Below are 14,226 nucleotides of genomic sequence, written 5' to 3'. Positions count from 1 at the left end.
ATTCCTTGAGTTGTGTACAGAATGTGGAGGCAGAATTAGTTTCTGTGAGCAAGTGTAACTCTTAAACTGAATGGGGATTTATGACAAGGAAAAATGGCATCCTTATGGCACTGACATCTTTTCCAGGTTCCCATGTGAATTATTATATGGGAAGGTAGAGTAAAATAAAACTAACTTCAAAGCAGCAATAAAGTCCACAGTGTTCACTCATTCATCAATTGCCAAGCATCATTGGAGTCCAAGCACTGCTAAATGCTAAAGATTGCGATGAGGAAAATACCACCTTGCCTTAAAAGTTCCACAATTAGAGCCTGGAAACTAGGGTCAGAGGAAGAAAGAAAATGCCATTGGGTGCAGTTAGACAATCTTAATGGTCACTCTCAAAGTAGCTCCTTCTGATTTGGGAGATAAATTCTTTTGTGGGCAGCCATAAATTTTATGCAGGAAGTGCCTGCAACCTCTGTTCATGATACCTCAAGCCCAGGGAACACATTAGACAGCGTTAAACATTTTAAATATTTATCCAAACTGATGATGATTTCTCTCACATGGATTGGTTCAATGAGAAAATATTTATACTCCTATAAGATCTTGACAGAAGTAAAGACAGAGTCCTGGATCCTGATAAGATGTTGATTATGGCATGATATTTTAGAAAAGATCCGATTTCCAAGGATGGTTGTGGGTTGAAGGGTAGCAAGCTCTAGCACTGGATTAGCTACAGCCAATCACCAACGTGCTGATACGTAGAAATCCAGACAGGTTTAAGAAAAGTATTTCTGATAAAAAATAAAATTAGAATAATGTCAGTCAAGGGATGAAAGGATAGCCAGTAAGGCAGAATTTGTGAAATTCTTTTCCTCTATCAGTCATTAGCCATAAATATAATACTCACTTCCCCTTTCTCTGGAGGCCAGAGTATAGAAAGAGATTTTTCTTGACACATCCTTCTCAACTGAAAAAAAAAAAAAAGGCAAAATTTAAAAGAGCTCACTGACAGATCATTTTCAATGAAAATGTGGCTTTGTCTCTAAAATGAGAAAAATCAAATTCTAGATTGCTAACCTCACAAAGGGTGGAGGCTCAAATAAAATTGTCTCCTAATACATATTTGGTGGTGACCATACATCAGCAGAACAACTTTGTTTAATACTGTCAATGGATCTGTGATACATACATTATTATTACTCCCATATACAAATGAGGAAACTGAAGCTAACAGAGAATACATAGCATGCATAAAGTTAACAGCTAATAAGTGGCAAAACAGATATTAGAATTCTATGTTTTATGAAGTTGCATGAATTGGCTACATGAGGGCCACAATCTTCCTTTAATAAAACAATAAAGTGAATGTTGGCTCCACTTTAATTTTAACATTCTCTGATGAGTTAAAATTAAAACAAGAACACAAGGACATTTATTATTAATTACACCTTCATTCATTTTTCATTTGGGTAGACATAATCAAAAGCTAAGTGGTGACTTCCTTGTGCACTCATTTTTATAGGGTGTTTATAACTCTTTTAATAATGCAAATATTTATTATGGGCATCCCTGGAGAATCAAAGGTGCTCGATGAAGGGATTTCTAAATATCACGATCCACTGCCGAGTAAAAACACCAGGATGCTTCTACTGTGTGAAGGGTCAGAGCCACAGGGTCTGTCAGAAGGGTCACTCAGCACAAAAACAAGGCAGAAGGTTATCCAGTTTCTGGAATAAAGTAGCAGCAGGTATCATCTTCACCAACAGAGAGGAGGCTTGAGAAGAAGTTCAGGGTAAGCAAAACCACATCACAGGCCAGAAATGGCACCAAAGACAATTATTACACAATGGACTTGAATACTATACAGATTCAACTTTCTAAGTATTACTTTCCATACAAATTAATTCAATTCAGCTTTAATAAATATATGGGGATTTACCATATATAAACATCATTCTAAGTCCTGGAAACTTCTTAAAATAATGAATTTTGTCCTCCTGCAAAAATCTTAGTCTAGTGGTATAAGTAGGCAAAGTAGATGGCTCAGTCAGTTTAAAGAGCCCAGGGTGGCTCAGTGGGTTAAGCATCTGACTCTTGATTTTGACTCAGGTCATGATTCCAGGGTTGTGGGATCGAACCCCACATCAGGATCCATGCTGAAACATGGAGCCTGCTTAAGAGTCTGTCTCTCTCTCTCTCCCCCTCTCCCTCTGCCCCTGCCCCACTCACTTGTGTGTGTCCACATGCATTCTTTCTCTCTAAAAATATAATAAATAAATAATAAAAATGAAAAAGAAGTAGGCAAAGTTCAACTCACTGAAGGACTTGCCTTCTCTGCTAAAGATTTGAGACTTCATTTTTATAGAAATGTTAGTTAAGCCACTGAAAGTCCATTTTCTTAAGAAAAGCATGTAATTCTCTGGTAGAAAATATAAAATGGAGTATGGTAGGCTACATATCTGGAATCCCCTTAGGAGATTATGGCAATGGTCTAAGCAAAACCTCATGAGGATAGCATTGTAGCGGCAGCTACAGGGATGCAGTCAACACAATGGATTTGAGATATTTTTGAGGTTAAAATGAGGTAGAATTCAGGAATTATTGACGTGAGATATAAAATAGAAAGAAACATTTAGACTGACTGTAACTTTTCTGTCTCATGCGTCTGGGAAGATGATAATAGAAAAAAATGGAGACAGGAAATAGAGAAGACATGATAAATTATTGGTTATTGAGAAAGGTGTTGAACTCCATGTTGGACATGAGTCTGATGTGCCCTTGGGCATCCTCAAAAAGATATTGTGCAGATATTTGAATATAACATAGTATCTCTGAATATTAGGTATAGCAAGTTACAACTTGTTCCCAACATCCATTCTTTTAATATATTTTATGAGTAATTGCTCTAACATATGAGCCTTATTAGCAGAAAACTCACATCCTAACTTTTGAGTTTCCTCTACTTTTTGAAGCCTCTGAGAAATTTGGGAACTTAGTCCAAAGGAGATCAGTCACAATTCCACATGCCAAGCAAAAAACATGGTTGGGTCATTGCACTTCATTTCTCATGACTGCATGATATCTCTGGTCCCTCTTGGTCCAAGAGATGATGTTTTTCCATTGCCAGAAAAAGGTCTCTGAATAAGCCTGCAAGGAAAAATGCTTCCTCTTCTCCAAAGCTAAACTTCTCAAAGGCTGATGCAAGCTGGGACTTCCAAGTAAAGATCTTCAATGCATTCTAACATTATCAACTTACTTCTCTCCAAGCCCAGTTGTGCCAGGGTAGCTCATTACCAAAGAAATTATCACATTAGTTTCATACTGAGTCAAAACTGCCCTTTTTCAGGACCTCCAGGTCATTCCGCTATTCCAAGTGATCCAATCTATATATCCCATGTTCTCCTGAGCAACTTCTCTCTTTCCTTGACAATAATTTTAGTTGAAGCTATTCTGGTTAACAGAGAAACAAGAGCCTGCTATGAAGTACAGAAAAAAAGAAGATAGGCTTTCAATCTTTTACCTCCCAAAAGTCAGCAGGACTGCTTCACAGCTTTGCCTAGCTGGACTCACAGAGGATAACATCCATGATCAAGCCAAAAAAGTTCCAGATCCAACTATAATTCCATGGGAAGTGCTCCTAATATTATTTTTTATCACTAAGAGAGAGCAGATTGACCCCTAACAGGAAAATACTATATACATAAGCTTCTGCAATTGACAAAGATATTGTTTCAAGACGTTTTCCCTTTGACAATAGACTGGACAGTGGAGAGTTCTATACAAGTGGCTCCTGAATACTTCTTTATTCTCCTGTTTTCTGCCAATGGACCTGCCGGCTGAGGAAAACTGTGGTCTCCTAATGAATGGGCCTGAATAGAATACTCATCCCTTCTGTTCCTTTGTAGCTCAAACTCCATACTAATTGAACATATATGAACATATATATTGAACAACTAGAGGAACAAGGGCTATCACTTCATAAGCAGCTCTAATGTTCTCATCACTGCCCTCAGCAATCCACACTGTTGACTAAAAGTTTCTGAGAGGTGTGTTTGTGCATAAGCAAAAGCTGGCTACATTAAGAAGGGGCTACATTGTCTTTCTGAAAACTACCTGAATCTTGACAACAAAGGCAGCTCCATTCTATTTTTCAGGAAAACATCCTCATGGTACAGACAATAGAGAGAGCAATTCTGCATAGAAAAGAGGAAAATGGACTTGTGAAATGCAGAACATGTCTTCTTAGCAGGAGCTTTGGATTCTCCAACTACAGAGACAGAACACTGCAAAAAAAAAAAATTCTAAAAGAAGGGGTTGTATACGATGCATATTGACGTTTGATATTTAAAACTTGATACCCTTTATTTCAGCAAATACTCCATAAATCTCCTAGGCAAATCATTTCCAGTTCCTGGATCTTCTTAATTGACGGTTAGCTCTTCTGTGAAGCCATGTTTGCAAGTGTGGGCCATCTGACAGTGTGCACCTTCCATTCAAGGAAAGTCTTCTGTGTCTACTCTAATCTGTCTTCAACAAAGCAACAAATTCCTATTTAAAACTATTTAGCTAAATACTCCAGAGATCAAATATAATTTCCTGCAGTTGCTCTCACACTGTCATAACTCTAATTACAGCACTGTTGGGAATACTCGCTTTCTTAAAAAATGTAAAATGCAACATAAAAATTTATGAAGCAAATTATTGCAGGTATAACTGTTCAAGGGTGTAGTGGTCTCTTTGTAACTCCGTTTCCTCGACCAGTGCCCTTTTACACTTCGTTTTATGGTCAATATGATGCCTCATTGAGAAAAGAATATTAAAAATAATTTATTAAGATTAAGTTGCTTCTTTAGAAGGCACGATTTTATCTTTTTCATTTTATAAGAATCCCATTTTAATTTGCTTCCTATGTCATCTCTAGTATGAGTTTAAGGATTTAATGGAGTAAGGATTGAAGGCTGATATCGATAAGATGAATAATTTTATATTTGAAGGATTGGTTTGTTTGATATAGGAGAAAATTTCAATGGCCAATTATCCCTGGACTCCATTTAGTACAAAGTGCTGGCCGAATAGTAATTCCCATCCATCACTTACCAGCGTGAATTAGAAAATGCATCCCTGTGATTACTATTGATATATTAAAGGTATCAGATAGAAATACTGTTGTCCATTCCACAAAAGCAGAACAGATGCTTTTCCTAACAAAGCTAATTTTTAAAAAATATTAATACCTCAAAACACAGCTCTCTGAGTATACATAACCATGTTGGCCATGTATTCAGTCAACCCTACTTATTAATCATGCCATGCCTTATCTATTGTCTGCTACTCTCTGAGGACAGTTGGTATGCTCAGTCATGCCATGCTTTGTTTGAGATCCTTTGTGGTTACATTCAAACAGCAAAATTAGAACAGGCTTTAGTGCTTAAAATAAAAATTAGTGAGATTTTATTTCAGACTTTATTAAAAATGATTAACAAAATTATCAGAAAGAAGGTTGACAAAAATGAAGGCAGAGTGACTACTATGCTTACACAAAGTCATAAGCATTTTTTTGACTTGACATATGCTAAAAGCGTGTGAATAATTTGAGGCCATTTCTAAAGTGACCTAGAATCAGAGACAGTGAGGCAACCTAATCTAGAGGGATATAAACAGATGGCCCCTAAATCCCAAGGAGAGCAAATGCTGTGTCTAAGTTTATGCAGAAAATGAATGATAAAACTGGCCTGGAACTCAGATAAAGAACATTTCATGTGAAAGCCTTTCCCAACTCTAGAATTCTCTGCTTTTGTGTTAATGCAGATTGAGTGTTATCACAGGGAAAAATAGTTGAATAAAGAAGGTAAATTAGTCATGCATATTAATAGGAATTACTTAATATACATTTGTGATTCAATAAATACACAGAGAGACAAACTGAGAGAAACAGAAACACAGAGAGAGAGAGACAGAGACAAAGAGATACAGAGACAGAGAGACAGAATCTTCCATGTACTAGGCAGTCAGCCCCTACTTTTGAGGAAGCTTGTTATCTACTGGGACATAAAACAATAACACATGAATTATAATGCAATGAGGGGAGAATTTAGGCTGTTACAAAAACACATCAACTAATCCCTTATCCAGACAAGGTGATCACAGGTGGATCTTAAGAGAAGCTGATATCTAAGCTAAAACTTAAAGGATGAATTAGAATTAACCAGAAAGAAAAGAAGGAGGAAAGAGTGTTTCATATGCATTCAAAACTCTGGGAAAACCCAGGAATATCTTTGCTAGAGTATGGCATTGTGGATGGATCAGGGAGTAAGAGCAAGAAAGAAGAGACAAGAGAAGAAAGCATTAGATTGTGCAGGAACAAGCAAGCCACATTTAATACTTTGGACATTATTCTGAAAGTAATGGTGAGCCATTCAAAAGTTAGGGTAGAGTAGAGCATTACCATATATGATTTTCCAAAGAATTTTCTTGTTGGATTGGAGGGAAAGGCAAGTCTTAAAAGACACAAAGATGAGTTTGAAGGCTAATGAAGACATAAAGGCAATAATGGTGGTCTAGAAGAATCATGTCACTTTGGATAAGCAAAATGAATTTGAAAAAATATATAGGAAATAGAATACACAAAACTCATTGATGTGCAGGGTAAGGAGTTAAGGATGAAGTCCAAGTTTCTTGACCATACAAATGAAAGATGACTGGACGATCCATTGAGAAAGGCATGTCTGGAGGAAGAGCTCTTTTCTGGAACAACTGATGTGCTCAATAATGACATGTTTTGTTTGAGGTCATTTGTGCATCCCAGTAGCTACATATCCAGAGGGCACACCTGGAGGTATACATGTGGAACTCATTACAGAGATCTGGGCAAGAAATGATGATTCAGAAATAACCAACCTAGAAACAGTAATAGTAATTAAAAGCAAAGTCAGTAGTCAAGAACACCCAGAGAAAGTGCAGATCCTAGAAAAACAGCATAAAGCAGCCAGTTTCGCTTATTCAGAAAGCTGACTTATTAAAAAAAAAAAAAGGGATGTTCCTTACAGAAGACATTCTCTACAGATCAAATTCAAAAAACAAAAATTTTAGTTCAATTTGTGTATTGGTCTAATTAGTGAGGGTTAGTCTTGAAAAATCTCTTTTGGGGGGAGGAGAAGGAGGTTAAAAATAATGCAGAATACTGGACTCTAATTTGACTCTTGGATTTAATGCATGTGACAACTTGTCGAAGTTAAATAGCCTTCTGGGGCTTAGTTTCCTCCTGCATCAAAGAGAAAAATAACCACTAACTCAGAAAATGGCTATAAAGATTAAGTTTTGTTGGAATTGGCAGAGCCAGAAATACTTCACATAGTACCTGGCACATGATAGGAGTTGACTAAATGTTCGTTATCCTTCTTTTCATTGGTTTATCCAGATGGGCCAAGTGAAATAATAAAATGTGTACACTTTATCCAATTATTTTATATATGTAAATAAAAATAAGTTTTAAAGTGAGATTCAAACTCATTTGTTGAATCAGTTTCCACATATTTGAAGAATATTTACTTTTTACTCCAGCTCTGAAAGAAACAATTGTCTACTTATATTCAGGGTCAACTTGGTTTCATGAGCCATAATAGAGCCAGTGTTTGCAGTTCATTGAGTTAGCCACTGAGTAAGCCAAATCACCCACTAAAATGCCATGGTCTGGTTATTTAAATTATACAGATTTAATCAACTTAAAAAAATGAAATACAATTGCATTCTGGATTATAGAATTGAATTTGGCATTTTACATTTTGATTGTTTTGCTATAGGTTTGAGATTGGTATTAACAACGAAGGAACATATCTGCTATTCAATTTATAATACTGAAAAATGAAAACGGGTTATTTTGTGTGGTCCAGTTTATGCACAGTAAATTCAGGATTTTAATTACAAGGTTTTAAAAGAAGGAATAACTCAAGTTAAAGGTTCATTGCTTCTCAGTGATCCAAGTCCTGGGTTTGAGGAAGTCATTTCCACAAAGGATACTAGATCAGTGATTCTCAAATCTCTCTGTTAATAGAGCAACTGGAAATTATGATGCTTTGCAGAACACCAGAAATAATAAAATGTTAAACTTAAAAATAATTAAATACATTTCCCTATTTAATCTGATACCACCTTATATTAGCAGGAGATAATATACACTTGGTTAAGGTCACAGGGTCTAAAATCAGACTGCATTTAAAAATTTTTTCTAATGTTTATTTTTGAGAGAGAGAGAGAGAGAGAGAGAGAGAGAGAGAGAGAGAGAGACAGAGTATGAGCATGGGAGGGATAGAGAGAGAGGGAGACACAGAATCCAAAGAGGCTCCAGGCTCTGAGCTATCCGCACAAAACCTGACAAGAGGCTCCAACTCACTAACAGAGAGTTCAGGACCTGAGCCAAAGTGGGATGCTTAACTGCTTAACCCACAGAGCCACGCAGGTACCCCGAGACTGTATTTTATAAACAGGAGCACTGAGACACAGATAAAATAGGCTCCGTGCCCAAAAATGCCACAAAGTGGCAAACCCAAAATTCAAGCCCAGGTAATATTAATAGCAACTCCATCAAAAAGTGTTTGTAAGACTTTGTAAGTCATGGGAAGTGTTTGGTGCAGTGCCTGGCTATTGACATTTATTGGCCCTTTACTAACATGGGCAAGACACTGTACAATATTTAAAAAAAATAATAATAATAACGGAGGAAAAGATAAAGGTGAGGAAATTCCGTTTAATATATAATTGTCATCCTGAAGTTTTGGAAAAGTTCTCTTTTATTTAATGACAAAATAATATTACTGCTATATTCTCACATGGTTACCAGCATACCAGCATAGGAAATACAGGCTGCCTGATTGAAAAAGCAAATTCCTTTTTTTTTAATGTTTATTTATTTTTCAGAGAGAGAAAGAGCGTGTGTGAGTGGGGGAGGGGCAGAGAGAGAGAGGGACAGGATTGGAAGCTGGGCTGTGGCAGCAGTGAAGCAAGATACCCACACAGGGCTCGAACCCAGGAACTTGATGATATGACCTGGGCTGAAGTTGGACGCTCAACCAACGCTCAACCACCCAGTGCCCCTGAGAGAGTAAACTCTAAAGGGAAATTGCCTGGAATCTAAACAAAACACTGACAGTTAACAGCTGTGTTACCTTAACAAATTACATACCCTCCCTGGCCTTCTGTTGTAAAATGGAGATAATTAAAATACTAATCTGGAGAGGATTAAGTGAGTTGATATGTTAAATGAGTGTACAATAGTTCCTGGAATTAGTAGAGACTCATTTAATGCCACTTGTTGCTATTATTACTCTTTCCAGAAGAGTCCTCATACAGAGCAGACTCAGTGTAAATTCAAAGATAAAGACTCCATAGCTGACCAAAACATAACATACATACATACATGGACATATAAATCAGGAAACTACTTTCCCACTGTGAATAATTCACATAATTTAAAAATCGGGCTACTTTTATGGTTTTAAATTAGAATATAAAGGAATATGCCAACAAACTTTTTTTGTGTGTGCAGACTACAATGACATAGAAAAAAAAACCCTAAAAGGTACAAATGTTATTATAAAGAAAAAAATGGAATATCAAGTACATTCTAACCTGGAAAGGCACACACATATACACACACACACACAAATTCTGTGCGTTTTGCTCTCCCTTTCAGGATCTGTTTTCTCCTGATTTTTCACATCTGCTTTTTCCTCACCCTTCAAGTCTTGCCTGAATGCCACCTTCTCAGGAAGAGCATCCTTGATCCCTGTTTAGAAAAAGCCTCCCTTTTTCATTCACAATAGCACGTCCATTCTGTTTATTTTCTCCATGACACCAACAATAGCTAATTATTCTATATGTTTGATTGCTTTTTTTGTTTTGTTTTTTTTTTATCATCCCTACTAGAAAAAACCCATTTAGGAGTGGGATTTCTCTAAATTGAGTCATTGCTCATTCATCAATTGCTTAATCCAGTATTTGGTACATATTGGCAACTAACAAATATTTGATGACTAAATTAATAAGGGAATATTACCTTTATATTCCCCTCATATTGGGTACTTTATCTGCAGAAAGATCCAACAATTTGGCCCTGAATTCCAAATACCAGCTTTGGACATTTCTGCTGAGACTTCATGGACTTCTTTGGCCAGCCAGGAGCTCAGGAAGAAGAGTGAGGTGGGCGGGGCCTAAGAAATGGGAGAGAGGAGGTCCCTGTGGTGAGAAAAGTAGTGTGGACACACAAGGGAGTTCAAACAGAGGTCTGCACGCACTGGAGTCATTAGAGCCACTATTAGCTCCTGTCTGATTGTGGAATAGACCCTTACATGTTCTGTCTCAGATTCCTCTTCCTCTTGTCCTATTTGACAGCCATAGAGGTCTTCCTGAGCAATCTCACCAAGTTTGCCTGCTCAGGGCGCTCTGCAATGGCTCCACAAGGCCTTCTGGATAAAGCACAAGCCTGTGGCAGAAACATCAGGAAGGGCCTTCTTCATCAGGCTGCACAATTCTCTGGTCTTTTCCTTCACAGCTTCAGCAGGGACTCAGAACCAGTAGGATGGATGCATTAGGTGGCACATTTGCCATTCCAAGAACTTCCCACTCTCCCCCATTTATCTGTGGCTTTGCACATACCATTCTGCCTAGAATATTCATCCTTATCTTTCAAAATAAGCACCTCAGGTTCAGAATGGAATACCACAAGACATTTGTCCTTCGACGTGGCTTACAGATATACTTCCCTGTTTTTCATAGCTATCCTTTGGGTATGCATCAATGAGATGAAACATACACATGTACACAAAGACCCTTGTTAAAAAAGGAGCATTAGGCCTCTGAGGAAGTCTAAACATTCATAGTCAGAAATACAAACCACTGTCCTAGCTACAACATAATCTGTGCTACTTCCTTGGTTATCAATTGAGACAGCAGATTACATTCTTATGTAGAGTGCTAATCACTTCCATATTTTTCAATATTATGCTTTCCAATTATGTCCTGAGGCTTCTCAGTGTTCTTTCCAGTACACAGTCATCTATCCCTTGATGGCCATCCACTTGTCAAAATACACAAAAAATTGTCAGAAGCTTCAAAATTAGGATTGTTGCAGTCATCATCACTGTTCTTATTGTTTCTCAAATGAGTTAAAAGTTTGGTACAGGACATTCTCTATTGTTTCTGAAGATACAAAAAAGCACATTAAGTCTTCCCCTATGCATTCACATTTCAATATTCAATAACTGAGAAGCCAAATATAAGTCATTGTAACACACATGAACCAGAAAAACTGGAGAGGGCAAAGGAGTATGTGAGAAGAAACGAATGCATGGAAACATATGTGACAGTATAAGTGTGCTTGTGTATGTGTACTTGTGTGTGGGGGGGGGGGGTATATGTGAGCTGTATTAATGTAAAAAACTCGACAAAATTGCAAATGCAGACATATACGTTTAGGTCTGTATATATACGTATACAGCTATATGCATACATATATGTGTATACACACACACACACACACACACACACACACACAATTAATTCCTCCTATTTGTAGGAGTTATGCTTTATAAAGCTTCCATAAACACTGAATTAGCAAAATACTGGACCATTGCTACTTGAGTAAACACAAGGTTAGGTTCCTGTGAGCATCCTGTCATGTTTTCATCAACTGATTAATACATATACTTGTTTGATGTGTGTTTCTGCTTAAAGACACCTTATTTAATATGTACTGTTAATTTATCAACACTGAACACACAACCAACAGCTCTGCAAGTCATGCATGAATGAAGCTTATCTAACACATGTATTTTCTCTCTAAGACATATCCCAGCCTTCTTGCCCTTTGGCAACACTAGACAGCGCTTCAGCCCTATGCTTAGGGGCCATCTTAAACTGCAAAATCATCAACAAAAGTTACAAAAATCAAGCACTGTAGCACTAAATAGATCACAGAAAGGTCTCGTTTACAGTATTAGAGCTGAAACAAGAAAGTAGACAGTATGGACTTGTTGAGCATCAGCTAGGAACGTGCAGTGCACACTGGGCAACTCAAATGTTTTTGCTGCTTACCACAGGTGCATGTCTACAAATGGCCACAAAAGCACGTCAAGTATTGATTTAGGGGTTACAAATATATTTTAACGAATAGGTGAATGGACAAATACAAAATCTGTGAAGGAGGAATGATTGTCATGTGTGTGTGTGTGTGTGTGTGTGTGTGTGTGTGTGTGTGCAGAAAGACAATCTTCCATATGAATGACATCTGTAGGGTCAATGTTCATCTTGTATCTTAACTTACTTAACACATAAGAGAACCTAGGAAGTATGATTAAAATAAAAGAAAGAACAGAAACCCTCACATCTTTCCCAGGTAATCAATTTAATCATGGTCCTTGAAATGGTGGCTAGAGGCTTATTTCAGAGAGATTAGGTTTCTATTACTTCTCCTTCTTTTCAAATGTATAAAACTGCTTCTTCCTGAATGATAAAGACACAGAATCATTGGTAAAATACAGAAAAACTCAAAAACTATAAAGTGCAAATCACCAGTTTTCCTATGATGAAAAAAAGATCATTAAAAATTTGCTGCATTTCCTCTGTTTTCTTTTCATTTCACGCAATGCATATACAGGTATGTAAACATTTTTAAAAATAAATTGGAATTATACTGTTTTCTATCCTTTTATTGTTTTTTTTAATATTAATGCTATATCGACATCCCCCTCATCATTGTATTTCATCTTACAGATTCTTCCTGATCACGCTTTTCTGACGGACATACACATCTGAGACTGCACAATTCACTCTAGGATTCAGCAAACTGCCTTAGCTGAATAAATGCATATGACGGCCTCTACTGGGGAGACTTAGAAGAAAAAAATACATATAAAGACTGTACTGCTCGACTTTTTTCTTTAATTTTTGTATTCTTTGAGAGATCCTCACTTAGGTAAAGAAGAAGAAGAAGATGAAGAAGAAGAAGAAGAAGAGCAGAAGGAAAAAAAGAATCATTTCCAAAGGTGTAAGAAAGCTTACTCTAAAATAGATTGCCTATATAATAATTGACCTTTGCATAAATGCATGCATTTCATAGCAATTCGGTTCAAATTTCATAAGCAGACATACACAATTTAAATGGCAGAATTAAAGTTTCAAAATGCACATTTTAGTAACTCTCCAAAAGCCAAAGAGTTCAATCTTCATGTTCAGTCTCTTAAGATATTATTGTTTTCCAATACAATGAAAGTTAATGGTGGACTTTTCTATCTTTGTGAATTACAAAAGGTATTCTAGGCTGGAAGAAAGGAGCAATTCCCCCTCTTTTGTTCTCTGGGCTGTGGCATGATTATCTTACAACAGGCGATTACTAAGCAAACTTAATCAACTACAAAAATATATAACCCTATCATAGCAAAATTCTCAGATAGGCTCAATTGATACTTAAAATTTCCAATTTTTCTTGTTTAATATTTTAATCTTTACCCTAACAAGAAGAAACTACATATTTTTAAAAAAGAAAGAAAACTGAGATAATTATGAATAATTAAGTGAATTGAGTCCACTTCTTAAAATACCATTAGCACATACATAATTTGTTTATTATGTGAAAAGAATTAATTAACTCATAAGAAAGTGTTACAGAGGGAAAAGTTAACATGTCATATGCTGACATAGTCTAGATTCTTTGAATGCCTTTTCAACTGCCTGGTGGTCATTAGGAAAACGCTGAGATTAAGCCAATTTTAGGCTGTTAATCCCAAAATATATCCAAAAAGTTAATTATTAAAAATTATTCACATATTGAAATGTACTAAATTAACATGGGAGTCATTTTTATTAAATATAAATTAAAAGAAATGTTATTTCCGGTACCCCCCCAACATGAAAAATAATACTATTATTGCATTTAAAAGTATTTAAAATCTTATTGCAAATGGCATTTACCCAGATTTTAGCTCAACATAACTGGGTTCAAAACCAGACTGGAAAATCCCAATTCAACAAGCCACAAAAGGTACTGATTTCCTTTGTTGCTAGACGCCTTCTTGCTCCTCTCAAAACACTCTTTTGCCATCATTCACTCTTAAAAACTTTTAACAAAAGTTTTTCTGCCCAATCAGTGCAAGCATTTTCTCTTCATCTGGGATATCCCTGTATAAAGGATAGTTTAGACCCACACTGTCTTTCAAACAACAAATCACAGGCACACTCCCCTAGATT

General features: G+C 36.5%; 1 long non-coding RNA gene across 1 annotated transcript in view; it reads left to right on the top strand.

Annotated features, from left to right (window-relative positions):
* The window catches only part of LOC109494900, a 66,322-nt gene extending 53,411 nt beyond the window's left edge, over positions 1 to 12,911 (top strand). Inside the window, exon 3 of the long non-coding RNA XR_002150029.2 lies at positions 12,754 to 12,911. This is a non-coding gene — a long non-coding RNA (uncharacterized LOC109494900). The remainder of the gene's footprint in view (positions 1 to 12,753) is intronic.
* The last annotated feature ends 1,315 nt before the right edge of the window (positions 12,912 to 14,226 follow it).

Source organism: Felis catus, chromosome E2 (genome assembly GCF_018350175.1).
Source record: "Felis catus isolate Fca126 chromosome E2, F.catus_Fca126_mat1.0, whole genome shotgun sequence".
Taxonomy (NCBI): domain Eukaryota; kingdom Metazoa; phylum Chordata; class Mammalia; order Carnivora; family Felidae; genus Felis; species Felis catus.
This window is presented reverse-complemented; position numbering and strand designations above follow the sequence as displayed.